Raw genomic sequence first — 12,985 nt, 5'->3', positions numbered from 1 at the left:
GCTTTTGAAGTTGGTTTTGTTAAATATTTCAATAAAAATTAGATCTTCAGAAATTTCTTACAAAAATGAGGTGGCAAGACTGGACCATCATCCAGTTGCCAACAGGTCAACGGTTAGCTCACTCACCTACTTTACTTAGAGCATTGACCTTATTTTTGCCCTCTTCCACCCCATTAAAGGGTTGCTGGATGGTCGCTTTCAGACTGGTGGATGCTCTCCTCCCAAATAGGGCCTGAGAAACTTTACAGAGGTTTCAGTTTGTTAAAATGTCCCAGCCAACTCTATTTACACATTAGCTCCAGGCTCATTGCTCTGATGTTTGGAAGGTCTGCCTTAGACATCCTCACAAAGGTATTTCATACATGTGTATTCTCAGAAAGAGTCTCTTATGACACTTCTGATGAAAGTTTCCTAGAGCTACTCAAGATCTTGTTTTTGCTGAGCACAGTTTAGATTCGATTCTTCCCCAACCATTTTCTAGGTGTCCCAATAGAATAATCTTTTGAAGGCATGCTCGGAGCATAATTTGTCATCTGGTTTCTGAATAACTCCAGCAAAGCTCCTCTGCTCTTTGTGAAGTTGACGAGCCATTTTGCACATGTTCTTTGTCTAAATGAGATATATTAATCTGAATCAGGAGCATTGTCCCCAGCAAAGTGGTAAGAGTGATCATTTTTTATATTCCCTTCTTGAATTTATGTAACTCTATAGTTGAATACAAGTTGTTGGTTAGTTTGTAGTGACTATTTAATGAGTAAATAGAATAACGGTGAGAGAGAGATGCTTTGTCTGTATTTATTTTCTGACATAGCTGACAGCTAGAGTGATATCTTCTCCTTTTGTTACGGCAGTACTAATCATACCACACAGAGACACATTTGTCATTATATGTAATTATGTGCAATATGTTTACATTATAATATTTTATATTGGAGAGGCATAGGTTTCATAATGTTTTTACTCCCAATTCCTTTCTGCTACAGATTATTTCAGTTTATGCATATTTATAAACGATATTTAAAAGTACAATAGCACATTAATTATAATAAAATGGTGAGCTGGAAATAGGAGCAACTAGAGAACTGATCTAGACGACTACCTGACTTCTGACAGAGGGGCAGCATTTTGTTAGTGCATGGGAAGCTTTCCTTTGGCTCCTTTAAAGTACAGAGCGCGACCACAAGTTATTAGGAAAGGCTGCCATTTCTTATGTAATTAAAACAGGTCTGAGCAAACCTTGATCTTTCAGAAACCTTTTGAAAGACCTGTTCCTCTGTGGACCTGGTACTAATCCTGACAGCAATGTGTTTTCACCCTCTCTCATCACTACTCCCCTCTTTTCCACTTCCTCCCCCCTTTTCTCTAACCCAATTAGCAGATTAGCCAGCAGGCTGTGAAGCCTGAAGAAGTAGAAATTAAATCGACTTTTATCACATGCCAAACTAACTGTGGAGTTATCCAAGAGCACAGCCATACCCACAGAGAGTCCCATCCTTAAGGACCCCCAAGGGTGGGTAAGGAAATCAAAGGTGCCATCAAAGACTCCTTCGAAATTATGACGCTATCCTCCACAAAAATACTTCCCGGTGGCGTACGGATGAGGCCCTGCTGGGGTGGCTAGGTGACACGCTGTGGGGCCAGCAGAAGTGGGAAAGCGAGGGGCTGTAGCGTAGCCAGCCCCTAATGAGCGCGCCTTGTAGGGCTGAGCAGTGCAGGTGAGAGGCAGAAAACAGCAATAACCGCAAGTGAAGCACAGCTCCTACACGTGCTGCCATCAGCAGAAGGAAGAAGATATTTAATTGTGGGGTTTTGAAGGGTGTAGTTGCAAATGCGGGTAATGTGACAGTGCTGACCAGGCAGACGTAGTCAGTAGGTTTTAGCAGGTTGAGGTAAACTTCATTATTTAGGCAATAAAGGTGTGTTCTAACCAGAGCCATTTTTCTATGTTGGTATGTTACCACACATTAATTACTATTCATGTACTAGCACATTGTGATAAATATTTTATTTACATGTGAAAGCGTCTTCAGAGGTCACTTTTGCACAATTCAGGCAACTTGTAGGAGATATACAAAGGTGAAAGCCCTGCACCACTTCAGCCAGGTCTCAATAGCTGTTTCAGATCTTATTTTGTATAAAACAGGACACGTGATTATTGTAAAGATGGTACAATGGTGGACCAGGCTGATACACACTACATGAGCTACTCTTACCAGTAAAGAACAGTTCTTAAGGTTGCTGAACTCTTTGGGTTTGAAATTATTTTGGGAGGTACTGTATAAAGTACAACTCCATAAGGTAGCTTAAACCAAGCTATTTCTACACTTGAAGAAATGAGTGTGACTGAGGAAGGCAAACATTTTACCTCCACAAACAAAGAGTAAGGAAAGGGGGGAGCACCTGAGCTATTGGACTGCCATGGAGCTGCTCATCTCACACCTTCTGGACTCTGGCATAACCCTAAGATCTCTCACACACTTTGAAATTTTCACCTCAAATACAGACCATCAAATGTCTGCCTGTATACAGAGGATCATACCAACATGAAGTTTGTTTCTGCACATACAACAACGGACAGACCTGCTCTGCCTGTCCCGTTGCTTCCCTCTGAATCCTCCGTTAGCTCTGAATCTTAATGATGACACCCTCTGTAAAAAAAAAGTTAAAATAATTTAAAAAATTGTAGTGCAAATACTTTGCTAATGCACTTTATTATTAATCCAATCATGCTGATAAAGAGCATTCAGTCTGAATATCTTGCCAAACTAATTAAGGTTTGGGGCTTTCTTTTTCCTTATCTTCATGAAATCAGAGAAACAGAGAAGATCCAACAGTTGAAAAGATCTCTGAGCAGCAGAGCAGAAAAGCTGAATCACAAAAAGGGAAGACAACCAAATATTTGGAAGAGCAGGAAGGTAAAGGAAACATTTAACAAAAAATAATTTTCATAGTAGGTAAGAGAGGGACAATTTTAAAATGCAACTATTCATATTTATAGTTCACTGCACATTTTTCTGTTTTGGTTTTGCATTAATTTACTTTAAAATTATTGTACATATTTTGACTGCATGTTTTCCAAATAAGTTTGAAGAACATGCGGGAAAATTCAGTTAAGCAACAACATCCTGTAAAATTTCCAACGGTCCAAGTGATCAACACACAGAAGGTCACGATAAATACATATAGAAACATGGAATAATTTGCCATAAATAGTAATATGCTGTGTCATCCCATTCCATCTATGGAGAACGTGCCACTAAAGCCTGGGAAATGACTCATTTTTAAGCTTCAAGGGAAAATCCATTTTTATATATCTACCCAACCACATACTGTGTCATGTTCTACCTCTTCTGCTTCAGACAGCCTGCTGTGGCAAATTATTTTATGTATGCTATACAGAAAAAGCTTACTTTAAAAAATATATTTATAGGTTATAAAAATTAACTTTTAATGGGACACTGATGTTAATCGGCTCTAAATGATAACACAGTTCTGTGGTACAAAGAAAATATAAAAGGAGAGGATGGTAAGGGATGATTGAATTCGTACCATTCTCCTGCTATATTCCACTTGTTCTTTTCATTTCCTTAACACAATTATTTAGTAGCAGCCTCTGGTAAAGTTTTATACCTAAAGCGTTGTCATAAAATATTCAGAAGTTACTATATTTTAATACTGCTGAGTAAGTACTTTATTTTTTCTCTGGTAATTATAGTACGGAGCTGTATTCCTGTATGAAAGGCTAAACAACAGTACAAAAATACAGACTTTATACTTAAAGTTTAGCAACAACATGCACACACACTTTTGAGGGCATGTAAGCCTTGAAAGGCCAGGTACTGTCAGCAGGTACTCTGGCAGGTTGAAGTCTCCAGGGAATGGCCCACTGCAGAACAGAGAAAGTGGAAAAATGCCCAGTTCTGCTGCGTTGTAACAAGAAGTGCCGCATGTGTCTGCTCGGGGCAGAGTTGCTCTTGCTGATTACCTCCTCAACATCTTTACCCTGGCAGACCTCAGCTGTGGGTCCAGTCCCTTCCATGTGCAAACGGCACTGCCTGGGTAGGAGGATTACGTGCTGCTTAATATTTGCATAGGCGCTTTTAAACACTAATCTGCAGGATCTCTCCCTGCATCTCTGCCCCCCGCAGAAGGGCACGAGGTGGGAATTGCCTGCTAGTTTTCAACAGACGTGCGTAACTCCCACAGATCCATTTCTCTTTTTTTATGCCTCCGAATGCTGCTGCCTAGAGGATGTTTCCAGACTTTTCCTTTATGTATAACGGCTAATCCTTTTCTGGCAGTAAAAAAAGAATTACTCATTGTACAACAAATATTAGCTACGTTTTTTTCTGTGGCAGGTTGCACCAGTCATACAGAGAAGAATCCATCTTCAATGCTCAGACTTTGGAAAGCACAGAGTGGCTCCGGCTTTATGTGCCTTGTCTGGCTAATGCCATGCTTGAGTTCATATGATACCAGGCTGCGATCTGATTTGTTAAGAGTCATGCATGGAAACAAATGAATGAAGGGGTTCCCACCCGAAGCTCTTGGTGATATACAAATGCCTAAGTAGAAACTGTTCATTCTATCAGGACAAATCTGGAAAATCGGGTGCTTCTATCCCCTAGTCAATGAAGAGGACACAAGACTATTAACTCTTCTGCATGGGAACAGGGAAATTTCCCAATTGGTTCAGACAGAGAAGCCACCTCCAAACTGCCATGGGGGAGCTGAGGCTCAGAGAGATGCTTCAGACTGCAGACACTAGGAGGGAGAAGCATGATAAAGCTTAATGGGAGAAAACAAGTAGATTTCAGATATTAATAGGAGTGTTGAGAACTGAGTGATCACACAGCCTCTTTCTTCCAAGTCCTCTCTGGTTCTCATGGCTGGTATTGAGCATCTCAGGCTGGAGGGCTGCTCTGGTTTCCACAAAATTTCAAGTGACAGTGAAATATTCTGGATGGAGGGTTTAATGAATGTCTTCAGAGTTTCTTGTGGTCCTCAAGAATGATGTCCAGAGCAGCTTTAAACAGAATAACATTCTCTGGGAGGCAGTAGTTCAAGAGTGAGTGACCTGCAGAGATACGCCAAAGCCTGTAAAGTTCCACAGTCCCCCAAATCCTAGGAAAAAAGCAAACAAAATCTGTACTGAGGAGCAGTCAGGATTGGGGCAGAACACAGCACCAGCTACGTAGTGCTTCATCTCTTCATTATGCTGACGTTAAGGGGACAGACATCAGCAGTCCTTCCTTCTAACCTCTTAGCTCTCACCATGCTGTCAACAGCGCCTGTCAGCAGTCCACAGGCCTTTCATTTCCAGCAGATGCTGGACACAAACATATTCCTTTTGTTCTTAACCCAACATAATAGGTTAAACCCTTCACCTTGACATTAGTGATGTGAAAGCAGAATAACTTCCCATGGAAAGTACAGTATTCAGATGTGCTGACACCTTGAAATAGTTATGAAAGAGAACATCAAATCATTACCCAGCTGCATCTTGATTGTCATTAAATGTGGTTATTATTATTATGTTTTTCAGCGAGAAAAGGATTTTAAAGTGGCAAAGACATCTCTCCCAAATCATATTTTGATTACATGTCATTATAAACTTAGGTAATTATGGTTATTTGAAATGAATGCAAGTGTATATTTTTCAATATGTTTTGTTTTTACCCTAGCCCTCCAGCCCATCCTGTTGTAGGCTGCTAGAACAGAACTGCTGCAAAGTTGTTTTTTTTCCTAGCCTTTCAAGGTTTGCTGCTTTATATCATCAGCACCTTTCAGTCAAATGCATACAGAAGTTGGGACTAGCAACTGTAGTGTTTAGGCAATCTAGAAATCAAAATATTAGAAAAAAATGAAATGAATTCTCAGACAATATTATCTTTCTTTTTAGGTTATAAAGATTTTGAAAAAGGATATCATTTTTCACACAACACATAACAAGAGCTTTAGTTTCCGAACTGAATTACAAAATAAAAATATAATTTTGAAGTTTGGACCAAAATAAGCCATTTCATGTATCCGTCAATATTATAAATACTGAGTGATCTTTGTTTCAAATGGAATTTTTACAAGATTTGTGCAAATAATTAAATTTTCCATTCATGTCCGTTATGGAAAAACCATCCTGTTCAGAGACAGTACTATTTGCAGATTCTTTTTCTTTTGCCCAGCCTTTTAAGTGCAGGAATTGGTGCTCACGGTTTTCATCCTCTACCGACTGTGAAGGAGCTACTCCTGAGTTACAGAAGCATAAATAAAATGGATGATGTTCTTTGGGCTCTAACCTTGTTGCTCAAGGAAAGAAGAAGAAAACGGAAACCCTCCCAGCTCTGGAAAGGTGATGTTTATGTGCTGCATGTCTACTCAAACCTTGGAAAGAGTGATTTGTTTTGATACGTGCAAGGCACCGTTGGCGCGAGCTGCTAGCGATGAGGCAGGATGCTGAACCACCACGCTGCGATGATTCCGCCTCTCCTTGCAGTGGGGCTTCACGCAGGGTACCTGGAGGAGCTCAGCAGGAACCCCTTCTCCTGCTGTGTTTCTGCAGGCTGTGTGAAGCAGCAGGCTCCAGGTCTGCTCCTCTCCCAGCCGCACTGTAGGGCCCATTGCACCTTGCTGAGCTCGGTGGCGTGCTGCTGCGGGCCAAGCCTCTGCCGCTCGGCCGTGGCAGGGTTAGGGAGGGAGCCGTGACCCAGGAGCCTCCGCCTGTCACCAGGGAGAAGAACCAGCCCCTTCTGCAAACCAGAGTCTCTGCCTCTCAGATAGGTGGGACTTTTTCTCTCTCTGAGAAGGCAGCTGCTCCTGGCTCCTTGCTCCTGTTGAATTCAGCAGGAACCCTGCACCCCGTCAAAATATTGCCCAGCTGCCTCAACCCAACGGCAAGCACTAGGCTGCACAACAGAAAGACATAGTACTTACCTGGAAAAAGTTGAGGTGAAATAACAATTATATTTTCCTCAGATAAACAGAATAAGAAATCATTTTTCACTCACTTTTTGGGAATGAGGCACTCAAATGAAAAATTATGTGTTTCCATGATGGAAAATTGCAGGAATCTCTGAGGAAGATCACATTGACGTGACTGGCAGAATTAGCTCTGCCAGATCTCATCCTCTGCAGAAGGAGAAGCCATCCTCCTTGCAGAATGGATTTAATATTTAATGACCATCACGGCATCTTTGTTGAAAGTGAAGTTTAAAAATGGAGTGCTAGGACTTAGAAGAAAATAAGCAAATGAAAGTACATAGCCAGTCATTCTGTTCAGGTATGTAACATCTTTATTTCTGACAACATCTTTATTTCTTTCACTCCTGAAATGCACTTTTATCATGTGTGTATAACCGTGTGTGTGTATGTTTGTGTGTGACACTGATCAAGGCATATGCCATAAATGGACTTGCTGAGTTTAATCTGAGGATTTATGATGACTGTGTTCAGATCTTGTTTTCCTTCTTCTTTAAGACCCGAGATCTATGAAAGAAGCAGCAGCAATGGTTTAAGAAGCAGTTGTTGCAGGACACAGGGCTGTTTCTCAGAAAATCCTGCTTTCCTGCAGGGTTTCCAGCACTGTGCCTGTCCTAGTACCACATGGCCAATAAATATGGCTGATTTGCTCATAATCCCAGAGCCTTTCTCGTGCCTTCTGATAATTGTGCCTCCATGTGTTTCAGCAACTGTGTAGCAGTGTCAACTAGCAGTTATTGCTCAAAAATGCTTGGGATTATTTCCTAGAGATTTGTGGCTGGTAGTTTAGCTGTGGTGAGTACCTTTGAATAAAATCTTTACTCAACATGATTTTACGTGTCAGTCAAAACCTGGATGAGTGTAAACTAATTTGTGTGTGTGTATAGCTACAGTTTTTCCCCTTAATTTGATCACCTTCAGCTGTTAAAAAAAAATCAGATAATCCTATTGGTGAAACTGTATTTTAAAGTGAAGTAAACAGCAGATAAAAAGAACCTCCAGGGACATACAAAATTACAAAATGGTTTCTGCAGAGCTACATAGGAGACCGTTTATTTTGTGGAAAGCTCTGATCTGGATTACTGCCCTATTGTGTTCAGCCATAGAGAAATAAGAAAAGAGAAGGTAAAAAATAGATAACAATTTCAAAGAAGAATTTTTAATAGGCACAGGATGGCAAAGGACAATGGATTAGCACAACATAATGTGTCTTCTTAGAAGACATCACAGAAAAATAAATCATAAATGTATTGGACAAACAGATTTCAGACAAGTTCCAGACAAATGTGTGGCCACCACAGTTAGAACAGAAAGACTGCAGAGTGTTAGTTGCTTCAAAAATTGTGCATGAACCAGCCTTAAAAGGTCCACATAGAAATGGTGCAGGACTGCCTCAAGTGATTCTTTGCGTTGAAAGGGGACTTCTCTGCGGTATAGGCATAATATTCAGCTGAGGAGTCCAGGCATACTGGCGTAAGGGAACCCCCCGTTAATTCCACAATAAGAGTGTCCACGTGAAGAGAGAGATTAGCGGTTACACCTGTCGTAGAACTGCAACTATAAGTAGCACTGATAAGCTAGAGCCCTTTAAAACTTGCTTTTTGGTTGTGTGCTCTTGAGAAAGGAGATGCAACTCTGAGTCAAGTACAAGGCCAGGCCAGCAGCTGGGACGATTACAGTGAAGTTTGCCAGGAAGGTGAAAGGCTGGAGCCTTCTGTGCTGATTGAAATGTGTGATACTCTCTGCAACTACTTCTCCCTAAATATCTCATTTCAAAATGGCTTTATTTTTCTTAAACCGCTCTACATCTTTCTTCCAAGTACAGTTTTGCAAATACATTGTCCAGAATTTCCTACTCTGCTCTTAATTATCCATCAGCCAGCTTCCCCCCTATTAATTAATGCTCAAGTTTTAGCAGCAGCTTGAACCGGGTCACTGTTCACACGTTCAAACAACAGATGCAAAGGGTTTCATGAGTGACAGGATAAAAATCAGGCACCATCTTGGCATGAAGCTTCAGAAAGATGTTAAGAAACCTCTCTGCATTTCATATTGGAATCTATTCCACATCTCCAAGTACTGTATATACTGTACAAATGCTTCATTTTAAGTCTGCCAACATTGCCACTCCAATTTGTCAATCCTGGAATTCTTTTTAGTAATTGCTACAAATGTACGACTCATCGTTGTTATTATGTTCCATTAGAACATTTGCCAGTTTTGAGTTCTGTCAGATATATGTGATAGCATTTGATGAATCACTGCTGAAATGATCCACTGCAAACAACATCCAATTTCTTGGAGTGCTTTCTACCAGTATTGATAAGTATCTGGGGTTTAAATGCAATGTTGCCTGTACACACCCAGTCATATTGCTTATTGCAAACATTTGGAATGAGTTTGGTATCGACCACTTAATTAATCGTCTTGGCTCATACTTTTTTCTGTCAGTCAAGGATTCAGCAGTCTAATTCCACAATGATATTTTGTTAGAGAAAAGGTGTCACATTCAGTTGCGTGACTGATTTGGTAACCTCTTTCCCGCATCAGGGTGCTCCAACTACAGTGAACCTTCATTTGTACTTGAGGCTTGCAGTTCTTTCATTTGTAGAGTATGTTCAGCATCTGGGTTGCTGCAGCAGACAGGTAAATATGCACACAAACTCTCTTGAGCAAGTCATTGATCCAGAAAATGTCCTGTGGGGCAAAATCTGCAAAGCAGAATGCCTCACCCTGTAAACATAACTCCTCAGATACAGCCTTGTGTAAGTCTTGGGGGAGGGAAAGAAGAAAAAATTAAAAACAAAAAAGAGGGGAAGGTACAGCTTTGGAAAAACTTAGGGATATATCTGTATTCTACTTTTCGGTAGAGCTGAAAGTATTTCAACTAAAAAGTAACAGGATTTTTGGAAGGATTTCTATAAATCACATCATCTTTATGATAAAATTTTAGTTGAGTAGCAAGCAGTTAGAGCCTTCTGAGGCATATATAAAGATGAAGTCAATAAAGAGTTATATTCTACAATATATTCTGAAGGCAGTATTTTCACCTAGTTCTACTCATAATTACACAGTCAATACATTTTTTGTCACTTCTGTGTTACTAGGAAGGGTTGTCTTACTTTCAGCTGATATTTACTCATTTGTATTCATTTCCCTTCCCTGTGGACTGGAAAAGACCTTATGATTGTTGTTAATTCATTGCATTACCAAAGTGCCTAGGAAACCTAGTGAAGGTAAGACCAGCCTCCCAGTCAGTGAGGCCCTGGCCAAGAGCAGGTGAAAAGATGGACTCTGACCCAAAAGACTTATATCTGAATTTAAGGCAGCACCAGTGCAAGGACAGAAAAAGATGATAGACAAGGGAATCAGCTTTGTTTCCTGTAACAGAGAGGGAAGAACCAATCAAGGGATGAATAAGAATCTCTTTTGGCAGCTCTTTGAGAGACAGATCTTAGGGAGGCAGGCGAGCAATCATGAGAGGTTCGAGAGGTCAAGAAAGATGGCATTTTAAGAGTATGACCAGCTGTGCTGAGAGCACCTCAGCTCATAGAGAATAAAGACAGACTGAAAAAATAAAACATGGAGGCTAAAACGGCACCATTTTTTAGTGAGTGTGTTAATTCAGTGCTCTGTGAAGCACATTAGGGCTAACGGGTGTAGAAGAATAACAAGATATCAGCCACATCCAGCAAACTCAGATTTTTCCTTAATATTGATTATGAAAACATTTGATAACTTTCTGCTTGTTTTAAATGCCAGTGCTTTATTTGGTCAGCTGAAAATCCAGCAAAATGAGATATATTTGACTTAGACATTGAGGAAATTACAGATCTTTTTAAAACACTAAATGGCCTTCTGTCCTTTCTTTACTTAAAAAAAAAAGTTCTGTTTTAAATCTCTAAGCTGTCCTATTACTCTTTCTGTCATTACTTCTTCCTACCACCCATCATAGTGTTATTCTAGGTAACAAGCCTCCCAAGAGCAATCCCGTTTCTTCCACCATTCTGCCTCCTTTCTGGGAACAAAACTATTTAGCTTTCTGCATTATGGAAGAAACTACTTCTGGTTTAAAGGTCTTGAACTGACATGTAAATAAATTTGCCATATATCTGTTGTGCAAGTCAGATCAGAATCAGGAACACCTCTTCTAAAAACCATTTTTTTCCCAAGTTCGAGCTTTAACCTCATAAGCTTTTTTTTTTTCCCCTCAAAGAGCAGCTCTACTGCCAAGAAGTACTCACAATTCTTTTCAAGTCCTGTCTAGCAAAGAGTGTGAAATAGAAATGTAGAGTGCAAAGGAAATGTCTCCAAAGAAGCAATAAAACATCTCTTGTACAGCTACTTTAGACTACTAAAATATACCACTGGCTTCTCCAAACAGTTCTAGCAGATTTTAAAGCTACTACCTCCCGCAATTTAGCTTTGAGAAATTTCCCTTCAACAATCAAATTATACCTCCTTTCTCACACAAGGAGGTATAATTTTCACTCCCATGCCCTGATATAACTTAGTCATGCTGTGCACTCATCCAAATCACATCTGAAGTGCTGTAGCTTGTTGAAACAAGATAGAAAACTAAGAGTTCTTACTCACTGGTAAAGTGTCTCAAGGCAACCTGAAGTTCCCCAGCCATGTTTTCTCCTTTCTCCAAGCCTCTCACTGGCTACGGCTCTCTCATTGATAAATGGTATGTTTAAAACAGGCACAGACCATACAGCCACCTAACAGTCTATCTAACCACAGTCCCGTTCAATTGATGTTCCATCTCTCAGTTAAATATTTCTGGCTTTTACTTGCAGCTTTTGCTTCTGCTTTGGGTTTTCTCCTTATTCCTTGAATCATCTTTTACTCATTTCCTCTTTTTCCCCAATTTTTTCCTCATATTTTCCAGTCTGCCTCCCAACAGCCTGCTGCTCATTCCTCTGGGTGAGGCAGTTATGACACAACAGTAAGTCAGCAAGTAAGTGTGATGTAATCAGTAAGGTTAGCAATAGAGGCAGCCTTGGAAATCAGAGTAACTGGGCCCTCAGTTACTGAGATGATCATCCAGGTCCCTGAATCTCTTCAGTCAAAGCAGCATACACTCCTTCCCAGTGGAAAGGACCGTAGCCAAGAGTTTTGAAAAGGGAGGGAGGAAAAAAGAAAGAAACCACATTCTTCTGGATTTTAACTCGGGACAAATCCTGACTCTGTCTCCAGGTCAGATCTAATCCAAGATGATAGGTCATTCCCTGGGACCTGTCAATCAGCCAGAGATACCCAATTGTTGGTTTTGATTTCTTGCATTTTCACTCAGCAGGCGCTACTCTCTCTTTCTTGCTTCAGCTTTTTCCCTGCGTTATGCAAGACAGACAATATTGTTTCAAATCCACAGAGGTAAATGCACTTTCCATCTGCTTATAATTATGGCAAAGGGAAGAGGAGCTCATTTAGATGCAACAAGTGCAATGGGAAATATAACAGAGGTGTAGTTAAGAGTGCATCATTTTCAGGTAAATGAAGTAATATTGTCAAATCTGCATAAAGTCCAAAGGTTGTGGGAGATCGTGGGCCATATTTCAAAAAAATCAGTAATTATATCTAAAGTATCGTCTTCCCCTGCCTTGCATAGGCTTTCAGCACTGTAAAGACTCGACATAGCAGCCCATATTAGCTTTTGAAAGAGGTCTTAATATCCTTCTGCAGCTGACTGAGTTTTTGGACCTGTCTGCCTATTTAGCTGTTGCAAGAAAACCTCGCAGCATGGAAACACACCTTCTGCTTGCAAAAGATCACTTACACCATTCCAGTGGCAGTATAACACACAGCAGTTCCCCCCCAAAATGTGAAAAGATCATATGCTTCACCAATACGAGGGCTTCAAAACTTTCAAGCACAGATAAAAGCATGGGAAAAAAACCCCTCTTTGAGCTAGGTAAAGGAATGATCAAAGTTCCCTGAACATAGAAATGGTTCTGTCATAACCTCAATCTCAGACTGAAAAGATCTGAAGGTAACAATCACCTAT

At 40.4% G+C, this 12,985-nt stretch overlaps 1 long non-coding RNA gene across 2 annotated transcripts; it reads right to left on the bottom strand.

Annotated features, from left to right (window-relative positions):
- Window positions 1-1,999: 1,999 nt before the first annotated feature.
- LOC142408429 (uncharacterized) lies at window positions 2,000-11,930 on the bottom strand. 2 transcript variants are annotated; one of them, XR_012775286.1, is made up of 3 exons: window positions 11,572-11,930; window positions 4,710-5,124; window positions 2,000-4,624 (listed from the first exon to the last, which is right to left on the bottom strand). It is a non-coding gene; the product is annotated as an uncharacterized LOC142408429 (long non-coding RNA). The 2 variants fall into 2 exon arrangements; XR_012775285.1 differs by having other exon boundaries at window positions 2,001-2,846; window positions 3,550-5,124.
- Window positions 11,931-12,985: the final 1,055 nt, after the last annotated feature.

The sequence above is a fragment of the Mycteria americana genome, chromosome 3 (genome assembly GCF_035582795.1).
Source record: "Mycteria americana isolate JAX WOST 10 ecotype Jacksonville Zoo and Gardens chromosome 3, USCA_MyAme_1.0, whole genome shotgun sequence".
NCBI lineage: Eukaryota > Metazoa > Chordata > Aves > Ciconiiformes > Ciconiidae > Mycteria > Mycteria americana.
This window is presented reverse-complemented; position numbering and strand designations above follow the sequence as displayed.